This window comes from Stomoxys calcitrans, chromosome 1, assembly GCF_963082655.1.
Source record: "Stomoxys calcitrans chromosome 1, idStoCalc2.1, whole genome shotgun sequence".
NCBI classification, from domain to species: domain Eukaryota; kingdom Metazoa; phylum Arthropoda; class Insecta; order Diptera; family Muscidae; genus Stomoxys; species Stomoxys calcitrans.
This window is the reverse complement of record NC_081552.1, coordinates 247,412,999-247,435,688: the sequence shown is the minus strand read 5'-3', so window position 1 is coordinate 247,435,688 and position 22,690 is coordinate 247,412,999. Positions and strand designations below refer to the sequence as shown.

Below are 22,690 nucleotides of genomic sequence, written 5' to 3'. Positions count from 1 at the left end.
ATGTTTGAGAATTTCTCTTCAGCCATATTAGGTGTGAAGGCTTCGAGGGCTATATATTGGGATGTTGTACTGTACTTATACCGCATTTATTGCGAAAATGCCTCTGTGATACTAATACCACATTAACCATGCTCGACAACCCTGTCTATAAGCTGTAGTTTTCCCAATGCATGTGTTTCTGTGTAATGGCAGATGTTTTGTCTACACAAATTACACTACTGTTGGGGCCAAGCTGTTTGACAATATTTTTCGCCATAAAGAAACATCAATCCTTTGTAGCCGTTAAAAATTCTTGCAATTTTGTCGTTAACAAAGTTCCAACGATTAGCCACAAACCTGTCGAAAACTCCGTTTGTGGCTAATGAATTATTTTGTTTGCATGCAGTATCAGATCCCGTTCAGCTGCACTTAAAGATTTTTCTACTTCTTTGAGCTGTTATTAAATCATCTGACGTTCATGCATTCCTTTGGGCATTAAAACATGCTGCCTTTCAAGTAGCAAATTGTCCTAAAAATATCCTTCACACAAATGATATCAGGTCTGTGTCGACCTTTTCTAAAAGCCACTTAAGTATTTTCAAATTAAATTATAAATTAATTTAATTAAATTTCCTATGATACCTGCATTTAGCAAGTGAACAGCAGAAGAGCAAGAACAAGCACAACAGAAGTGGCATTACAATAAAAACAACATCAAGAGTCATATGGCATAAGGCAAGCAAGTCGTAGGCATATTTCCATAGCACATTTGCTTTGACAAGGCCCATAATTGGAAGTGTAAGAGTGCATGATGCTGATGACAATCTCTGAAAAAAAATTTAAACAATAACAAACAATAATAAAAATACAAACTGTCTGCTAGCAAAAAGAAAACCACACCAGTAAGACATTTTACTAAGAGAGAGCATAGTTTTGATAAGGTATGAGTTGGGAAGAGATTGAAGCTGCTCCTTAACTCTAAGAGAGTGTGAGAGTTGTTTGAGTTGTTGTTAAACATGAATGAAGTGCTGCAGAGCAATAATGCTGCCTTCCCAACATAAAACACAAATTGTGGTTTTTTGTATAAGGTTTGGGGGGGGAGAGTCTTACAACACACAACTTGTGCTCTCAACATGTTGCTGCTGGCTGGTTTGTTATGCATTTCCTATAGGAACATTATGGCATTGCTACACACTTTTGAGTGTAAGTCGCATGTTGTACGGCCTCCAAATTCACTGAACAAAATTGTTGGAGTTGGCTTGTATTTGGTTGCTTGTGCTATGCTTGTGTTTTATGCTTTGGCGTGTGTGTGCGTATGTGTGAGTGTGCTGCTGCCGTTGTTATGCTGAGTGTATGGTGTTTTCTTGTTGCGGCCGTTGGATGACCTGTTCCCCGATGAGTTTCAGTTTAGTGCGAGATACCGGTTCGTTACGTTTAAAGCTAATTTTGAGCGTAGAGAGACGCGCGCGTGTTTGATTGAAAGAAGAAGCAGAAGCAAAAAAAGAATAAAAACAAAAGAAGCAAACAAATAAACGTTACAGCAAAAAAAAAAAAAAATCAAAAATTAAGAAAAATTTTTTCTAAAAAAAAAATTCTTGTATAAAATTTCTGCTTGGTAATGGGGTCTCTAGTGTTTCGTTACCTGCTCTTATGTGTATCGCGTGCATTTAATTATGAATGAACCAGCCCAAGCATGAGTACGAAATCTTTTTTCCTTCAATGGGCCAATATTTTAGGGAGGCCTCATGAAACCCCAATGATTTTAAGCCATGAAAACCTACAGACATGATTAAATTTCATTAAAACCAAAAAAAAAAAAAATCTGACGTGACTTAAATCATCAACAATAACTGCAAAAACGGCAAAAGGCTTTAAAAGTTTGTTTTGGGAATGTTGTGGTGCGTGTGTAAAAAATCAGTTTAATTAAATTTGAAAAAAAAGTTTTAAAAGAATTTTGTTGCGGGGTTTATTAGGAAAATCTGAATACATAGTGAAAAGTTTTACCAAGTTGTTTACTGCCTTTTTGTTTGTCGGGTGAAGAAAATATGCTGCTGCTGACTATCAATAGACAACATCTGCCGCAACTTCAACAACAATTGCTATCGCCCCAATCTTGTTGCTGCAAATAAACAGCAAGTGCCACAAAAGAATTTCAGCGGAACCCCACACAACCAAAAAAGGAAAAACAAAACAAAGAAAAACTCCAACTTTGACAGGCTAAGCCAGCTTGTAACAAAGCCGCCCATCTCATAGCCCCATCTTCAAAGGGGCGGCTGACTTGTCAAGGCACTTGCGGAGAGTAGCAATCAACCAAAGCCTACATACAACGTCACCTCACCCCAATCCTCATTAACAGCACCTACAAAGAGTGGAGAGGAACGAACATTCTTCAATGAACGTCCTTCACTGCCTAGCAAAGACTTGAAGCCAAGACCCACAAAACATTCTTAAAACAAAGTTGAAAGTTTTTCGTTTGTTGTTTTTTTTTTTTTGCTCGCTAGCTACTCTACTCTATTGCATTGAGGGGCCCACCATACACACACATACACATGCATACACAGCAGACATTTTCCGCCTTGTGAGAGATACGAAAACATCAAGGCAGCAAAAAAAAAAAAAATAAACTATCAGCATATCATCATTATCATCGTCATTTTCTTTTTTGCTTAGCTTTGGGGCAGCCGCAAAAACAGAACCGGGCAAAACAACAACAACAACAACAACACAATGTTCTGGTCTTTTGATCGCCGTCTCTAGATTACGGTTTTTTGTTCGTCTTTGGCCCACTACAACAAGAACACAAAAACTACCCAGCAACAACAACAACAACAAGACAAAAAGTGCAAACAGTGAACAAAAAAAAAAAAAAATTTGCCAACTACATGTTGCTGGCGTAAACCATACCTGTTTGAAGGTTTTTTCGGTTTCCCCCCCTCCCCCCCAACCACACAAATGCAAGTGGCCTAAACATTTTAGAGGATTCTTTTCATGCAAAAACAGAAACAAACTCCCTCTAAATTTGAAGCTCTATAGGAAGACTTTAAACAAAAAACTAAAACGGGTGAACATTTTTACGGAAAAAAAAACACTCACAAAATCCCCATTAGCCAGTAATCAAGTGAAGAGTAAGAAACGAAAGGAAAAAACCAAAATTGTTTTAAAGCAACTTTGTTGCAAGTGCAATTTTCTGCTTAACAAAGTAAAGTAAAAGCTCCTAAAAAAATAGAAAAAAAAAGAAAAATCAACTGAAAAGTGTTTAAAATAAGCATTGCAGAAGAAAAGAGAAGAAGAAGAAGAAGCAAAAAACTTGGTACACTTTTCAAAGTTTTAAAAGTAAAGGGGAAAAAAAAACCAACCCTCCCCCCTTTACCTTCCAAAAGAAAAACAAGAGCAAGAAAATTCAAAAAAAAAACGTCTAGAAAAACCTTGTGAAGCAGAAACCAAACCCTCTCGACTTGGTGTTGGTAAAAAAAAACGTCTTCATAAAACTCGCAACAAATTTTAAATTACCTTAGCCAAAAGTCAAGCGTTTGACCTTTGTTTTGTCACTTTGAAAATTTTTTTAGTTGGATTATTATAAACCCTCGCGTTACAAACATAAGAAAATAAAACAAAAGTTAAGGAAACTCTTTTTTTTTCTCAACTACCCTTGAAGAGCGACATCAGCATTAGCATCAACATCAACATTTTAATAAAAAACACCGAACCTAACCTTCATTTATTGTGGATTAAGACAGCAAAGAGGACAAAGTGAAAAAAAAACTCACATTCAGCAAAGTTTATCACAAAACACCAGCCGACAAAAAAGGTAAGTGAAAAAACTTGGTGAGGCGGGGGAAGAAAGAAAAATCTAAGAAAATTAAGTTCCTTTCATTTCAATAAATGGCAAAATAATGAACTCTTAACAAAAAAAAAAAAAAAAAAAAAAAAAAAAAAATTGCATTTTTTTAAACCCTACTCATTACGACAATTTGTTAACTGATCGTTGACAGTGCTCTTTTTAAGTGCATTATTGACGTTTTTAAGAAGCTAGGCAAAAAATTAGCTAGCAAATCGGTTATTTCATGGGTTTGTCAAAGGCGAATTGATCTGTCTGCAGCTCTTTTTTATACCCACCACCGAAGGATGGGGGCACATTCATTTTGTCATTCTGTTTGTAACACCTCGAAATATGCGTCTGAGACCCCATAAAGTATTAGGTTGCCCAAACAGTAATCTAAGACGATCTAGCCATGTCTGTCCGTCCGTCCGTCCGTCTGACCGACTGTCCGTCCGTCTGACCGACTGTCCATCCGTCTGACCGACTGTCCGTCCGTCGGACCGACTGTCCGTCCGTCGGACCGACTGTCCGTCCTTCTGACCGACTGTCCGTCCGTCTGACCGACTTTCCGTCTGTTTGACCGACTGTCCGTCCGTCTGACCGACTGTCCGTCCGTCTGACCGACTGTCCGTCCGTCTAAACAACTGTCAGTCCTTCTGACCGACTGTCCATCCGCCTGACCGACTGTCCGTCCTTCTGACCGACTGTCCATCCGTCTGACCGACTGTCCGTCCGCCTGACCAACTGTCCATCCGCTTGACCGACTGTCCGTCCGTCTGACCGACTGTCCGTCCGTCTGACTGACTTTCCGTCTGTTTGACCGACTGTCCGTTCGTCTGACCGACTGTCCGTCCGTCTAAACAACTGTCAGTCCTTCTGACCGACTGTCCGTCCGTCTGACCGACTGTCCGTTCGTCTGACCGACTGTCCATCGGTCGGACCGACTGTCCGTCCGTCAGACCGACTGTCCATCTGTCAGACCGCCTGTCCATCCGTCTGACCGTCTGTCTGTTGAAATCACGCTACAGTCTTCAAAAATAGGGATATTAAGCTGCAACTTTGCACAGATTCTTTTTTTTTTGTCCATAGGCAGGTTAAGTTCGAAGATGGTCTATATGGGGCCTATATCTTGATATAGGCCCCATATAGACCGATCGGCCGATTTTGGGTCTTGTTCATGGGCAAATTTGCAAATTTTGCCCATGAACATTCCACAAAGGAGCAGGGGCAAAACTTCTCACATATCAACGAGTGCAGTCCGATTCAAGTTTTCAGCTCAATGATAAGGGGCCTCCTTTTTATAGCCGAGTCCGAACGGCGTGCCACAGTGAGACACCTCTTTGGAGAGACGTTTTTACATGGCATAGTACCTCACAAATGTTGCCAGCCAGTAGGGGGGGAAAACCACCGCTGAACATTTTTCCCGATGGTCCCGCCAGGATTCGAACCCAGGCGTTTAGCGTCATAGGCGGACATGCTAACCTCTGCGCTACGGTGGGTCTCCGGGTCTTAGGCCCATAAAAGCCACAATTATTATCCGATTTTACTGAAATTTGAGGCAGTGAGTTGTGTTGGGCCCTTCGACATTCTGCTTCAATTTGGCTCAAATCGGTTCAGATTTGAGTATAGCTGCCATATAGACCGATCTCTCGATTTTAGGTTGTGGGGCCATAAAAGACCCATTTGTTGTCCGATGTCGCCGAAATTAGGGACAGTGAGTTAGGTTAAGACCCTCGACATCTTTCCTTAATTTGCCCTAAATCGGTCCAGATTTGGATAAAGCTGCCATATAGACCGATCTCTCGATTTTAGGTTGTGGGGCCATAAAAGACCCATTTGTTGGCCGATGTCGCCGAAATTAGGGACATTGAGTTGTTTTGGTCCCTTCGACATTCTTCTTCAATTTGGCTCAGATCGGTCCAGATTTGCGTAAAGCTGCCATATAGACTGATCTCTCGATTTTAGATTGTGGGGCCATAAAAGACGCATTTATTTTCCGATGTCGCCGAAATTTGGGACAGTGAGTTGTGTTGGGTCCTTCGACATTCTTCTTCAATTTGGCCCAAATCGGTTCAGATTTGGATAAAGCTGCCATATAGACCGATCTCTCGATTTTAGGTTGTGGAGCCATAAAAGACCCATTTGTTGTCCGATGTCGCCGAAATTAGGGGCAGTGAGTTGTGTTGGGCCCTTTGACATTCTTCTTCAATTTGGCCCAAATCGGTTCAGATTTGAGTATAGCTGCCATATAGACCGATTTCTCGATTTTAGGTTGTGGAGCCATAAAAGACACATTTATTGTCCGATGTCGTCGAAATTAGGGGCAGTGAGTTGTGTTGGGCCCTTCGACATTCTTCTTCAATTTGGCCCAAATCGGTCGAGATTTGGATAAAGCTGCCATATAGACTGATCTCTCGATTTAAGGTTGAGGGGCCATAAAAGACGCATTTATTTTCCGATGTCGCCGAAATTTGGGACAGTGAGTTAAGTTAAGACCCTCGACATCTTTCCTTAATTTGCCCTAAATCGGTTCAGATTTGAGTATAGCTGCCATATAGACCGATCTTTCGATTTTAGGTTGTGGAGCCATAAAAGACCCATTTATTGTCCGATGTCGACGAAATTTGCGACAGTGAATTTTATAAGGACCTTCAACATCCCTCTTTAATTTGGCCTAGATTGATCAAGATTTGCATATAGCTCCCATATAGACCGATATCTCGATTTAAAGTCTTGGCCCCATAAAAGGGGCATTTATAATCCGATTTCTCTGAAATTTGACACAGTGACTTGTGTTAGGCTTTTCGACATCCGTGACGTATATGGTTCAGATCGGTTTATTTTTAGATAAATCTACTAAAAAGGTCAATATTGAACAATGATTTGTTCACATTAGTATTTGGTCCAAATCGGAACATAAGGTATGCATTTTTCACCGGATTTTGACGAAAGGTGGTTTATATATATAGCCGAGGTGATGGGTATCCAAAGTTCGACCCTGCCTTACCTACTACTTGTAATACCCCACACCACTACTGTGGTATAGGTTATTATAGCTTAGTGAATTTGTTTGTAGCGCCCAGAAGGAAGAGAGATAGACCCCTTGATAAGTATACCGATCGACTCAGAATCTTTTTCTGATTCGATTCAGCCATGTCCGTCTGTCTGCCTGTCTGTCCGTCTGTCTGTCCGTCTCTCCATGTTAATTTGTGTACAAACTACAGGTCGCAGTTTTCATCCGATCGTCTTCAAATTTGGTGTGGACATGTTTTTCGATCTAGAGACGACGCCTATTGAAATTGGAAAAAATCGGTTCAGATCTGGATATAACTCCCATGTATATGTTCGTCCAATTTGCAGTAATATTGCAATAAAATGATCTTTTGTTAACCGATTTTCTCGAAATTCGGCAGGAGGGATTTTCACATGACTCTGAATATTATTGGTGAATTTCATGGAAATCGGTTCAGATTTAGATATAGCTCTCATGTAGATATCGCCTGATTGTATCTTCTAGAGTCACAACAAGCGCATGTATTAACCAATCTTGCCAAAATTTTGCAAAACGCTTTCCTCGACGACTGCCACAGTATCTGAGGAGTTTGCTCGTAATCGGTTCAGATTTAGGTATAGCTCTCATATATATGTTCGTCCGATTCTGAGAAATATTGCTAAAAAGTGCTCATTTGTTAACCGATTCTGTCGAAATTCTCAATGAATGGGCAGCATAGAATTGTGTATTATTAGTGCAGTCGGTTGTAACCAGTGATGCCCACAACTTATCACCAAAAGCGTTACATCAATGGTAAATAGGGAAAACAATTTTGTGTAAAACAAGTAAAGGCGTGCTAAGTTCGGCCGGGCCGAATCTTATATACCCTCCACCATGGATCGCATTTGTCGAGTTCTATGCGCGATAACTCTTTTTAGGCAATCAAAGGATAAAGATTCGGGCCATAAATGTATTGAATTCTGAACATTGTAGAGGTCATTGTAAGTCCGTTCGGATAAGAATTGTGCCTTGCAGGGGCTCAAGAAGCAAAATCGGGAGATCGATTTATATGAGAGCTGTATCAGGCTATGGATCGATTCAGACCATATTGCACACATATGTTGAAGGTCATGAGAGAAGCCGTTGTACAAAATTTCAGCCAAATCGGATGAGAATTGCGCCCTCTAGAGGTTCAAGAAGTCAAGATCCCAGATGGGTTTATATGGCAGCTATATCAGGTTGTGGACCGATTTACGTCATACTTAGCACAGTTACTGGAAGTCATAACAAAACATTTCATACAAAGTTTCAGACAAATCGGATAGGAATTGCGCCCTCTAGAGGCTCAAGAAGTCAAGACCCCAGATCGGTTTTATGGCAGCTATATCAGGTTATGAACCAATTTGAACCATATTTGGCACAGTTGTTGGAAGTGATAGCAGAACACCATGTGCAAAATTTCAGTCAAATCCGACGAGAATTCCGCCCTCTGGAGGCTCAAGAATTCAAGACCCAAGATCGGTTTATATGGCAGCTATATCAAAACATGGACCGATGCAAATCATACTTAGCGTAGTTGTTGGAAATGATACCAAAACACTACGTGCAAAATTTCATTCCAATCGGATAAGAATTGCGCCCTCTAGAGGCTCAAGAAGTCAAGACCCCAGATCGGTTTATATGGCAGCTATATCAAAATATAAACCAATTTACGTCATACTTAGCACGGTTGTTGGAAGTCATAACAAAACACACCATGCAAAATTTCACTCCAATCGGATAGGAATTGCACCCTCTAGAGGCTCAAGAAGTCAAGACCCCAGATCGGTTTATATGGCAGCTATATCAGGTTATGAACCGATTTGAACCATACTTGGCACAATTGTTGGATATCATAACAAAACACGTTATGCAAAATTTTATTGCAATCGGATAAGAATTGCGCCCTCTGGAGGCTCAAGAAGTCAAGACCCAAGATCGGTTTATATGGCAGCTATATCAAAACATGGACTGATATGGCTCATTTACAACACCAACCAACCTACACTAATAAAAAGTATTTGTGGAAAATTTCAAGTGGCTAGCTTTACTCCTTCGAAAGTTAACGTGCTTTCGACAGACATACGGATGGACGGTCGGACAGACGGACGGACATAAAATGTCACGACGATCAAGAATATATATACTTTATGGGGTCTCAGACGAATATATCGAGTAGTTACAAACAGAATGACGAATTCAGTATTCCCTCATCCTATGGTGGAGGGTATAAAAGTGACTAAATGAATTTTCCCCCCTATCCATCGGTAGTGGGTATAAAAATTAAAACAAGTAAGAAGGCGTTAAGTTCGGCCGGGTCGAACTTTGGATACCCACCACCTCGGGTATATATGTGAACCACATTTCGTCAAAATCCAGTGAAAAATGCATACCTTATGCCCCATTGCAGCTCTATAGATATCATCCGATTTAGACCAAATGCTTATAAGTACATGTCATTGTTCAACCGAGAGATCGGTCTATATGGCAGCTATATCCAAATCTGGACCGATCTGAGCCAAATTGAAGACAAATATCGAAGGGCCCAACACAAGTCATTGTCCCAAATTTCGGCGACATCGGACAATAAATGCGCTTTTTATGGGCCCAAAACCTTAAATCGAGAGATCGGTCTATATGGCAGCTATATCAAAATCTGAACCAATCAGGGCCAAATAGAAGAAAGATGTCGAAGGGCCTTAGGCAAATCACTGTCCCAAATTTCAGCAAAGTCGGATAATAAATGTGGCTTTTATGGGCCTAAGACCATAAATCGGAGGATCGGTCTATATGGCAGTTGTGTTAGGCGCTTCAACATTCTTCGTCAATTTGGCGCAGATCGGTCTAGACTTGGATATAGCTGCCATATAGACCGATCCTCCGATTTATGGTCTTAGGCCCACAAAAGCCACATTTATTATCCGATTTTGCTGAAATTTGGGACAGTGAGTTGCGTTGAGCCCTTCGACATCCTTCGTCAATTTGGCTCAGATCGGTCCAAATTTGGATATAGCTGCCATATAGACCGATCCTCAGATTTAGGGTCTTAGGCCCATAAAAACCACATTTTATCACTGTGCCAAATTTCATCCAAATCGGATATAAAATGTGGCTTTTATGGGCCTAAGACCCTAAATCTGAGGATCGGTCTATATGGCAGCTATATCCAAATTTGGACCGATCTGAGCCAAATTGACGAAGGATGTCGAAGGGCTCAACGCAACTCACTGTCGCAAATTTTTGGCAAAATCGGATAATAAATGTGGCTTTTATGGGCCTAAGACCCTAAATCGGCGGATCGGTCTATATGGGGGCTATATCAAGATATAGTCCGATATAGCCCATCTTCGAACTTAACCTGCTTATGGACAAAAAAAAGAATCTGTGCAAAATTTCAGCTCAATATCTCAATTTTTAAAGACTGTAGCGTGATTTCAACAGACAGTCGGACAGACGGACGGACATGTCTATATCGTCTTAGATTTTTACGCTGATCAAGAACATCCATACTTTATAGGGTCGGAAGTGGATATTTCGATGTGTTGCAAACGGAATGACAAAATGAATATACCCCCATCCTTCGGTGGTGGGTATAAAAAGCGGGATTTTTCACTAAAGCGCATTACAGTTATGCGCTTTTGACTGTTCATACATTAAAAAAATAAAACACAAAAAAATATTTCGCTCCGATTTAATTAAGCCACCACATATTGTAAATATGTCACTTTCAAAAGTTACCATGCCCCACAAAAAAAAAAAAAAGGAAAAAATCCTATTTTATCGAATCCATAGTTTATGGCAACGAAATTTTCCTAATTGCTCTCATTCGCATGGTTGCTCTCCTTTCCACCTGATGTCATAAACAACTTTTTTTTTTCATTTTAACCAAACAAGTAAAAAAATTATAAAAATTAAATTGATTTTATCTATGATCGCACAATGCCCAACAATGTTATGGTAACGAATTTTTGCCAGATATTAAAGGAAAAAAAGAGCCTTGCCATAACTTTGAGTTACCCAACCCCATATAAATTCAACGAAATGCCATTGTATGGACTTTAGTGCCATGCAGAGGTTCTTTAATACCCAAAAAGTTACAGCAAATTCGTGGTTATAAATTTAACTACTCAAAATGTGTAAATGTTAATTATTGGCCTATGTTGTTGCCGTTGTTGTTGTTGTGCTACAATGTTGCACTACAAAAAACTTTTTTCAAAGCGACAAGTCAACATTTTCAATGTTCAATGAACTGAGCTTATGTTGAGTTGCAAAGAGAAAAAAAACGGGGAAAATGAGAAAAATGGAAAAATAGTAACGAAAGCCATTTGACAAAAGAAATAATCTGGTTGTTCATGTTGGATGTGTATTTGTTAAAAATTAATAATAAATAAAGCCGATTAAAATTTAATATGGCCAATTTAAAAGAGAATACATAAAATTTTCCCACAATGCAATGAAAAGAGTTAAACAATTTAAAAATGCAATGCTTACTCTAAGTGAGCCATTATTATAGCAAAAATTTTTCAATATCAACATTTGTATACCCTCCACCATAGGGTGGGGGGTATACAAATTTCGTCATTCTGTTTGTAACACCTCGAAATGTGCGTCTGAGAGCCCACAAAGTATACATGCGCTTGATCGTCGTGACATTTTAAGTCGATCTAGGAGGACATGTCCTACGTCTGTCCGTCCGTCCATCCGTATGTCTGTCGAAAGCACGCTAACTTTCGAAGAAGTAAAGCTAGCCGCTGGAAATTTTGCACAAATACTTCTTATTAGTGTAGGTCAGTTGGGATTGTAAATGGGCCCAATCGGTCCATTTTTTGATATAGCTGCCATATTAACCGATCTTGGGTCTTGACTTCTTGAGCCTCTAGAGGGAGCAATTCTCATCCGATTTGATTGAAATTTTTCACGTATCACTTTGATATCACTTCCAACAACTGTGCGAAGTATGGTCCAAATCGGTCCATAAGCTGGTATAGGAGCCATGTAAACCGATCTTGGATCTTAACTTACTGAGCCTCTAGAGGGCGCAATTCTCATACGATTTGGCTAAAATTTTGCATAAGGTGCTTTGCTATGATTTCCAACAACTCTGCAAAGTATGGTTCCAATCGATTCATAACCTGATATAGCTGCCATATAAACCAATCTTGGGTTTTGACTTCTTGAGCCTCTAGAGGGCGCAATTCTCATCCAATTTGACTGAAATTTTGCACGTAGTGTTTTGATATCACGTCCAACAACTCTCCAAAGTATGGCTCAAATGGGTTCACAACCTGATATAGCTGCCATATAAACCGATCTTGCATCTTAACTTATTAAGCCGCTAGAGGGCGCAATTCTCATCCGATTTGGCAAAAATTTTGCATGAAGTTAAGTCGATCCGTCTGTCTGTCGAAAGCACGCTAACTTCCGAAGGAGTAAAGCTAGCCGCTGGAAATTTTGCACAAATACTTCTTATTAGTGTAGGTCGGTTGGGATTGCAAATGGGCCAAATCGGTCCATGTTTTGATATAGCTGCCATATAAACCGATCTTGAGTCTTGACTTCTTGAGCCTCTAGAGGGCGCAATTCTTATCCCATTGGAATGAAATTTTGCTTGAGAAGTTTTGTTATGACTTCCAAAAACTGTGATGAGTATGGCGCAAATAGGCACATAACCTGATATAGCTGCCATATAAACCAATCTTGGGTTTTGACTTCTTGAGCCTCTAGAGGGCGCAATTCTTATACGATTTGGCTAAAATTTTGCATGAGATGTTTTGCTATGACTTCCAACAACTCTGCAAAGTATGGTTCCAATCGATTCATAACCTGATATATCTATCATATGAACCGATCTGGGGTCTTGACTTCTTCGGCCTCTAGAGGGCGCAATTCCTATTCGTTTTGGCTAAAATTTTGCGTGCGGTGTTCTGTTACGACTTCCAACAATTGTGCTTAGTACGGTCGAAATCGGTTTATAACCTGATATAGCTGCCATATAAACCGGTCTGGGGTCTTGACTTCTTCCGCCTCTAGAGGGCGCTATTCCTATCCGATTTGGCTGAAATTTTGCACATGGTGTTCCGTTATGACTTACAGCAACTGTATTAAGTACGGTTTAAGTCGGTCTACAGCCTTATATAGCTGTCATATAAACCCATCTGGGGTCTTGACTTCTTCCGCCTCTAGAGGGCGCTATTCCAATCCGATTTGGCTGAAATTTTGCATGATGTGCTCTGCTACGACTTCCAATAAGTGTGCCAAGTACGGTCCAAATCGGTCTTTAACCTGATATAGCTCCCATATAAATGGAACTGGGGCCTCTAGAGGGCGCAATTTTTGTCCGATTTAGCTGACATTTTGCACGCGGTTTTGGCGTTTTGACTTTCGGGTCTTGACTTCTTCAGCCTCTAGAGGGCGCAATTTTTATCCGATTTGGCTGAAATTTTGCATGATGTGCTCTGTTACGACTTCCAACAACTGTGCCAAGTGCGGTTCAAATCGGTCTACAGTACGATATAGCTGTCATATAAACCGAACTGGGGTATTGACTACTTGAGCCTCTGGAGGGCGCAATTTTTGTCCGATTTGGCTAAAATTGTGCGTGCGGTGTTCTGTTACGACTTCCAACAACTATGCCAAGTACGGTCTAAATCGGTATATAATGTGGTATAGAAGAAATTATGCCCTTTAACTGGTGCCGTTTAATCTTGGGAACCCACCATGGTGGTGGGTTCCCAAGATTTGGCACGGCCCAACTTGGAAGGCTTTTGCTTGTTATTATTGTTGCTATATAGACCTATCTTTCAATTGTACATCCTGGTATAGGAAAGTTCGGTACCAGTTCGGCCCTACAGAACTTTCTACCGGTTTTCCCATACATATCCACTTTACTCTCTCTCAGTTACACCCTTAGCTTTGCATTTTTGCAATCCAATGTACCATGAATATTTTCCTTTTTTCTATCAAAACTAATAAAGACATGAATTTTCCTTTCCCATGTTTCCCTTTGATGGGCCAAAATAAACAACCACAGCTATTTGTGAATACTCCTAAAAGTATGAAGGCAAGTGAGTGACTCCTTATTAAATTTGCATTCATAACTAAGCTGGGGAAAACAAAGGTGAATGAATGTAGTTTTCCTTTATTTCCATTCACCAATTCCATTTCCGGTAAGCTGAAAAGGAAGAAATTAAACAAAAAACCGAAAATCACAAAGAGCACTTCATTATCATAAAAGAATAACTTTTAATAGTTTCCTTTTTGGGGAACAATACTCTGGAACCATTACTTTTATCTTAATACTTATGTGAGATTTGCCATTTCGATGTTTTCTGGCTCTGCAAGGATATTCCAGAAAAAAAAGACATCATATCCTCTCTCTCTCTCTCGACCCCCAAACATACATTCCCTCAAAGTATATAAATGCAAGAGCATAAAGGCAAATATGATGGCATTGTTGTGCTAAAGCAACAACAAGGACAATGATATAACAAAAAATCCTTTTGAATATGAACTTATGGGGCCATAAAAGCGTCAAGGTTCCTCTCTGAGCTTTGTTGTTCATTGTGGGGTTCATAAGGGAACAGGGATTGTGTAAAAGAAGATGAACTTAAGATGTATTTAGGAATACTTTAATGTCCCCTTATAAAACACACACACTCACACGCACACATACGTACATACATATGTATGCTTGCATGTGAGTATGTGTAGGTGTTTAGGTTTATTGCCAGGATGTTCCACATTTTTTTTTTTTTTTGGATTGTTGTGGCTGTATAATTCCTTGCGTTTCTTAGGAAAACCCAAAAGGTGTGAAAATTATTTAATCGAATCCTCAAACAATATAACTTTGGCTTCATCTTTTTTTTTTTTGTTTTTTGCCCATCGCTCTCCTCTTTAGCTCCTGGTAGCCGCCTTTTGGCACATTATCCTTAAGAAAATCCCTTTAAATTATATCTCGGGCCAACAATCAGAGAGATGTTAAGACCAACGATCTCCTCACACCATTGACTGACACACAAAGACATCTTTTGTTTAAGTTTCCGCTTATGGCACATAAAAACAACAAATAAAACTCGTAAAAAAACAACAACAACAACAACGCAAACCGCAAAACAAATACAAAGACAAAACCCCTAACAGTTGCCTGCCTAACCTCTCGTCGCGTATGGTTGTAGGAGGCAGGCAAGAGAATCTGTATTGTGGCTCCCGCCATTGTGTGTAGGGATAGTGGAATGTTGGAATTGGATTTCTGGTATTTGGGTTGAGCTCATAAACTCTTCTACATATTGTGGGGGTCGAATAGTAGGTTGGCATCTAGGTCCAGAGTGAGAGCGAGAAAGGCCAAAAACAGGACAGACAAGAATGGACAGCGTGAGATAAAAAGTGACATATTTAGACTGGGTGACCGCGGCGGTAAATGGGAGGAGGCAGCAATCGCAGGCAAGGAATTAAATTTTCATAGAAAATCAAGACTTTTAACACCTTTAAAGAGAAAATACCAAAAAAAAAAAAAAGACAAGTAAGAGCGTGCTAAGTTCGGCCGGCCCTCCACCATGTATCGCATTTTTCGAGTTCTTTCCCGGTATCTCTTTTTAGACAAACAAAGGATAAGGAAAAATAAATGCTATGCTAATCGAATTGAGTGTTGGAGACCATGGTAGAAGTCTATGTGTAAAATTTCAGCAAAATCGAATAAGAATTGGGCCTTTTGGGGGCTCAAAAAGTAAAATAGGGAGATCGGTTTATAGGGGAGCTGTATCAGGCTGAAGATCGATTCAGACCATATTTGACACGTATATTGAAGGTCATGGGAGAAGGCGTTGTACAAAATTTCAGCCAAATCGGATAATAATTGCGACCTCTAGAGGCTCAAGAAGTCAAGATCCCAGATCGGTTTATATGGCAGCTATATCAGGTTATAAACCGATTTGAACCATACTTAGCATAGTTGCTGGAAGTCATAACGGAACACCACGAGCAAAATTTCAGCCACATTGGACAAAAATTGCGCCCTCTAATGGGTGAAGAAGTCAAGACCCCAGATCGGTATATATGGCAGCTATATCAGGTTACCGACCGATTTACACCGTACTTAGCACAGCTATTGGAAGTCATAACAAAACACACCATGCAAAATTTCAACAAAATCTGATAAGAATTGCGCCCTCTAGAGGCTGAAGAAGTCAAGACCCCAGATGGGTTTATATGACAGCTTTATCAGGCTATAGACCGATTTGCACCATATTTGGCACAGTAGTTGGAAGTGATACCAGAACACCACGTGCAAAATTTCAGACAAATCGAATAGGAATTGCTCCCCTCTAGAGGCTCAAGAAGTCAAGACCCCAGATCGGTATATATGGCGGCTATATCAGGTTATGGACAAACTAAAACCATATTTGACACAGTTGTTGGTATAAAGAACCACTTCTGACAAAATTTCATATAAGAATTGCGCCCTCTATTGGCTCAAGAAATCATGACCCCCGATCGGTTCATATGGCAGCTATATCAGGTTATAAACCAATATGAACCATACTCAGCATAGTTATTGGAAGTCATAACAAAACACCTTATGCAAAATTTCAGACAAATCGAATAGGAATTGCGCCCTCTAGAGGCTCAAGAAGTCAAGACCCCAGATCGGTATATATGGCGGCTATATCATGTTATGGACAAACTAAAACCATATTTGACACAGTTGTTGAAAATCATAACAAAACACCACATGCAAAATTTCAGACAAATCGGATAAGAATTGCGCCCTCTATTGGCTCAAGAAATCAAGACCCCAGATCGGTTCATATGACAGCTATATCAGGTTATAAACAAATATGAACCATACTCATCATAGTTGTTGGACGTCATAACGAAACACCGCATGCAAAATTTCAGACAAATGGGATAGGAATTGCGCTCTCTAGAGGCTCAAGAAGTCAAAACCCCAGATCGGCATATACGGCGGCTATATCAGGTTACGGACAAACTAAAACCATTTTTGACACAGTTGTTGGAAGTCATAACAAAACACTTCGTGCAAAATTTCAGCCAAATCGGATAAGAATTACGCCCTCTAGAGGCTGCAGAAGTCAAGACCCCAGATCGGTTCATATGACAGCTATATCAGTTTATGAACCTATTTCAACCATACTTAAGATAGTTGTTTTAAATCATAACAAAACATCTCATGCAAAATTTTGGCCAAATCGGTTAAGAATTGCGCCCTCCATAGGCTCAAGAAGTCAAGATCCAAGATCGGTTTATATGGAAGCTATATAAAAACATGGACCTATATAGCCCATTAACAATACCCAACCGACCTACACTAAAAATTAGTATTCGTGCAAAATTTCAAGCTCACGCACATTTCTTGTTTTGTTTCACTGTCCAGCATTTTCAGTTAGGTCTATAATTTAACCATGAATCGCCTTTCCATCAAACAACGTTTGCAAATTGACCGACAGTGCTCATTTTTGGCTCAATTTGTACGTAAATAAGCAGAATTGTTGATTTTGAGTGAAGATCAGCCAGAAGCATTTAAGAGCTACCAATGCATACAGAAAAAGTCACAGTTTGGTGCGATTTATGGGCTGACGCCATCATTGGACCGTACTTCTTCAAAGCTGATGCGAATAGTAACGTAACTGTAAATGGCGAGCGCTATCATGAGATGATATTAAATTTTTTTTGCCCAAAATGCAAGAGCTTGACTTGCATGAAATGTGGTTTCAACAAGACGATGTCACATGCCACACAGCAAGCGTAACAATGGACTTATGGAGAGGCGTGTTCGGTGAACATTTTATTTCACGTTCCGGAATGGTCAATTGGCTGCCTAGAATCTTGCGATTTAATGCCTTAAATAAAAGCTCATGTCTATAAACCAATCCACTTCATTAGATGCAAATTGAGCTCCTATTGTATCAAAATTAAGTCTTAAAGGACTGCCACTCTTGCCTAAAACCTACACTAAGTTTTACTTTTTTTTACCCTTTTTACAATTTTTGTTTCGCTTTTTTCCTAGTAAATCGTTGGCATCATTGGTTGTTGCTTTGTCGTTTAAAATGACTATCTTCATTAGCACATAATTTGTTATTGCTTTCATTTTGTGAAAAATTATTTTTATAGCAACAGTTATGAGTAAATTTCTTTTTAAATATTGCAGGTATTTTTTTAATTTTTGTGCTTATGGCAACACTATTCCTACGAATATGTTATAAGAAGATCCTCCCCATTAGCTTATTTATATGTTGTTGTTATTGTTTTGTGGCCACAGATAGTCCTCACTCATAGCTGTTTTTATTATACCCTCCACCATAAGATGGGGGGTATACTAATTTCGTCATTCTGTTTGTAACTACTCGAAATATTCGTCCGAGACCCCATAAAGTATATATATTCTTGATCGTCGTGAAATTTTATGTCGATTTAGCCATGTCCGTCCGTCTGTCCGTCCGTCCGTCCGTCCGTCCGTCCGTCCGTCCGTCCGTCCGTCCGTCCGTCCGTCCGTCCGTCCGTCTGTCTGTCGAAAGCACGCTAACTTCCGAAGGAGTAAAGCTAGCCGCTTGAAATTTTGCACAAATACTTCTTATTAGTGTAGGTCGGTTGGTATTGTAAATGGGCCATATCGGTCCATATTTTGATATAGCTGCCATATAAACCGATCTTGGGTCTTGACTTCTTGAGCCTCTAGAGTGCGCAATTCTTATCCGATTGGAATGAAATTTTGCATGACGTGTTTTGCTATGATATCCAACAACTGTGCCAAGTATAGTTCAAATCGGTCCATAACCTGATATAGCTGCCATATAAACCGATCTTGGGTCTTGACTTCTTGAACCTCTAGAGGGCGCAATTCTTATCCGATTGGAATGGAATTTCGCACGACGTGTTTTGTTATGATACCCAACAACTGCCAAGTGCCAAGTATGGTTGAAATCGGTCCATAACCTGATATAGCTGCCATATAAACCGATCTTGGGTCTTGACTTCTTGAGCCTCTAGAGTGCGCAATTCTTATCCGATTGAAATGAAATTTTGCACGACGTGTTTTGTTATGATATTCAACAACTGTGCCAAGTATGGTTCAAATCGGTTCATAACCTGATATAGCTGCCATATAAACCGATCTTGGGTCTTGACTTCTTGAGCCTCTAGAGGGCGCAATTCTTATCCGATTGAAATGGAATTTCGCACGACGTGTTTTGTTATGATACCCAATAACTGTGCCAAGTATGGTTTAAATCGGTCCATAACCTGATATAGCTGCCATATAAACCGATCTTGGGTCTTGACTTCTTGACCCTCTAGAGGGCACAATTCTTATCAGATTTGAATGAATTTTTGCACGAAGTATTTCGTTATGATATCCAACAACTGTGACAAGTATGGTTGAAATCGGTCCATAACCTGATATAGCTGTCATATAAACAGATCTGGGGATTTGACATCTTGAGCTTCTAGAGGGCGCAATTCCTATCCGATTTGGCTAAAATTTTGCATGACGTATTTTAGTTTTACTTTCAACAACTGTGTCAAATAAGGTTCAAATCGGTTCATAACCTGATATAGCTGCCATATAAACCGATCTGGGATCTTGTTAATTTTCTCATGTGTTGTATGTATGTGCAAATACGTACATGTATGAGCAGAGAGGAAGAACAACAACGAAAATCGTTAAATAAATAGAAATCAAATGTGAATACTCTGCAACCATATACTCTGCTGCTATCAACCACTCTAAGCCACCCACATAAGAGTGTGTGTGAGTGCGTGCCTATGCTTGTGCCCCCTTGTGTATTTGCTTTGGTTTTAATTTTCAAACAATACAATACAACAACAAAAAAAACACAACAACTCCTTTGGGCTCTGCCAAAAACCCAATACAAAGAGCGAGTGTGTTGCAGTCATTTATGTTTGACTCTATGTCGGCGGTTGGTTGTGGCTGCTGATTGCACGCTTGCTACTCTCCTCTCCTCTACGGGGAGTGTGGGTGGTTTGAGTTATGCCAATGCGTGTGTTTGTGTGTTGCCTAAAGACCACTAAAAAGTGCGTTAATGCGTTGATAAATAATAAAAGACTTAAATGCCATTTAAGGCTTTTTTTCACTTTATTAAATAGCGCTACGTATGCCCGCACTGTTATGTGTTCTTGCTTAAATATTTGTAGAAAATGTTGCTCTTCTTTATGACACCCGATGTGAAATGCCTGCTGGATTAAAGCTGAGCGTTAAATATTTGATTTAAACTTAACAAAAGATTTCAATTTATCTTGACATTGCTGGCAGTTAATATTGCACAGTTAGCTGGGCTAGAGTTATCGATATGCGAGGCGAATATGGTCCAAATCGGTCTATATATTTGGATGAAAGTGCCAAACACACCGATCTCCTTATTTATGGTTAAAGGGTCATAAAAGGCGCACTGTTTTACTCAATGTCATAAAATTTGATCACGTGATCTGAGTTAGGCCCTGCGATATTCGTGCCCAATTTGATCCAAATGCAAATTTTGCCCATGAACATTCCACTAAGGAACAGGGGCAAAATTCTCACACATCAATGAGTGCAGTCCGACTCAAATATAAGCTCAAAGATAAGGGGCCTCCTCTTTATAGTCGAGTCCGAACGGCGTGTCGCAGTTCGACACCTCTTTGGAGTGAAGTTTTGCATGGTGTAGTACCTCACAAATGTTGCCAGCATTAGGAGGGGAAAACCACCGCTGAAACTTTTTTTTCTGATGGTCTCGCCAGGATTCGAACCCAGGCTTTTAGCGTCATAAGCGGACATGCTAACCTCTGCGCTACGGTGGCCTCCTTGGCCAAATTTGATCCAGATCGGTTAATAATTGAGTAACGCTGCCATATACACCGATCTTCCCATTTAAGTTCTAGGAGCAGTTTTTACCCAAATTCTCTGAAATTTGGTACAATGAGTCGTATTAGACTTCAACACATCCTTCTCGCATATGGTGGAGATTGGACTATATTTGAATATAACTGCCATATAGACCCATATCCTATTTTACGTTCGGATCAATGAATTTTGCTAGACCACTCGACGACATTGGGCCAAATCGGACCATATTTTGATTTATCTTCCAAGGGTTCATAAAACATGCATTTTTTCATTTTCCGTTACGGATCAGCCGATCTTAATGCTTATATAATGGGTTTTTGCTGGACAGGAAATTGAACTTCAAATCAAACATCTTGAAATGGACGAGAAAGGAAACTCTTGACTTATATGCCTCCAAGAAAGCCATGGATAAAAGTTGGGGGCATAAACCGCGTGTCATTTACTGGGTGTCTACTTCAGTTGCCCAAACCCATAATCCTATATGGTGTTGTGGTCTGGTGGACGGCTCAATATTTCATACGCAACTGGATCCATGCAATGCTTGTTTTTACATCAAAGCCACACGTAGGACGACATCATCTGTGGGTATGCCTCAAACGACATGTAAGTTAAATCCTTAAGATCAGGCCCAAAGGGCAACCAATGACAGTTGATCACTAAAGTGGGGCCTCGAAGAGGTCCACCGCTTTGTCCAGCGTTGGCTAGAACAGACGACGTTGTGTTCGTCGAAAACATTATCAGCTGTGGCTATCCTCTTCCAATGCTAGCGACATTTGTAAGGTTTTTTGCCATGTTAAGACTTCTTCCCAAAGAGGTGTCGCACTTTGACACGCCGTTCAGACTCGGCTATAAAAAGATGGCCCCCATATGAATGAAAATTGAATAATATAATTTTTATTTTTATACCCACCATTTTAAACAGAGGGTTATCTTAAGCCTCCTGATATCTGAACATGGATCAAATCGGACTATATTTAGGTATAGCTGCCATACAGACCGATGTTCCGATTAAGGGTCTGAAGGCCATAAACACTTTATTTATTATCCGATTTCGTTGAAATTTGCAACAGTGGGTTATTTTAAGCCTCGCAACATCTGACCTGAATATGGTTCTGGTCGGATTATATTTAGATATAGCTACCCTATAGACCGATCTCCCGATAATGGGTCTGAAGCCCATAAAAGCTTTATTTATCACCCAATTTCGCTGATATTTGCTACGGTGGGTTATTTTAATCTTCCCGCCATCTGACGTAAGTATGTTTCGGATCGGAAAATATTTAGATATAGCTGCCATATAGACCGATCTCCCGATAAAGGATCTAATGCCCAAAAAAGCTTTATTTTTTAACCGATTTCGCTGAAATTTGAAACAGAGAGTTATTTTTACCCTCCTGATTACCGACCTAAATATGGTTCAGATCGGACTATATTTAGATATAGCTACCCTATAGACCGATCTCCCGATATAGGGTCTGAAGTCCATAAAAGCTTTAGTTATGACCCAATTTCGCTGATATTTGCAACAGTGGGTTATTTTAATCTTCCCGCCATCTGACGTAAGTATGTTTCGGATCGGACCATATTTAGATATAGCTGCCATATAGACCAATCTCCCGATAAAGGGTCTGAAACCCATAAAAGCTTTATTTATTACCCAATTTCGCTGAAATTTGAAACAGTGGGTTATTTTGAGCCTCCCGACATCCGACCTCAATATGGTTCAGATCGGGCTATATTTAAATATAGCTGCCATATAGACCAATCTCCCGATTTAGGGTCTGAAGCCCATAAAAGCTTTATTTTTTAACCGATTTCGCTGAAATTTGCAACAGTGGGTTATTTTGAGCCTCCTAACATCCGACCTCAATATGGTTCAGATCGGGCTATATTTAAATATAGCTGCCATATAGACCAATCTCCCGATTTAGGGTCTGAAGCCCATAAAAGCTTTATTTTTTAACCGATTTCGCTGAAATTTGCAACAGTGGGCTATTTTGAGCCT

The 22,690-nt window shown here is 40.0% G+C and overlaps 1 protein-coding gene across 1 annotated transcript in view; it reads left to right on the top strand.

Moving 5' to 3' along the window:
- Nucleotides 1-1,436: 1,436 nt before the first annotated feature.
- The window catches only part of LOC106094429 (uncharacterized), a 219,840-nt gene continuing 198,586 nt past the window's right edge, over nucleotides 1,437-22,690 (top strand). Inside the window, exons 1-2 of the mRNA XM_059360512.1 lie at nucleotides 1,437-1,676; nucleotides 2,650-3,787. The gene's annotated coding sequence lies outside the window, so the exon portion shown is untranslated. The remainder of the gene's footprint in view (nucleotides 1,677-2,649; nucleotides 3,788-22,690) is intronic.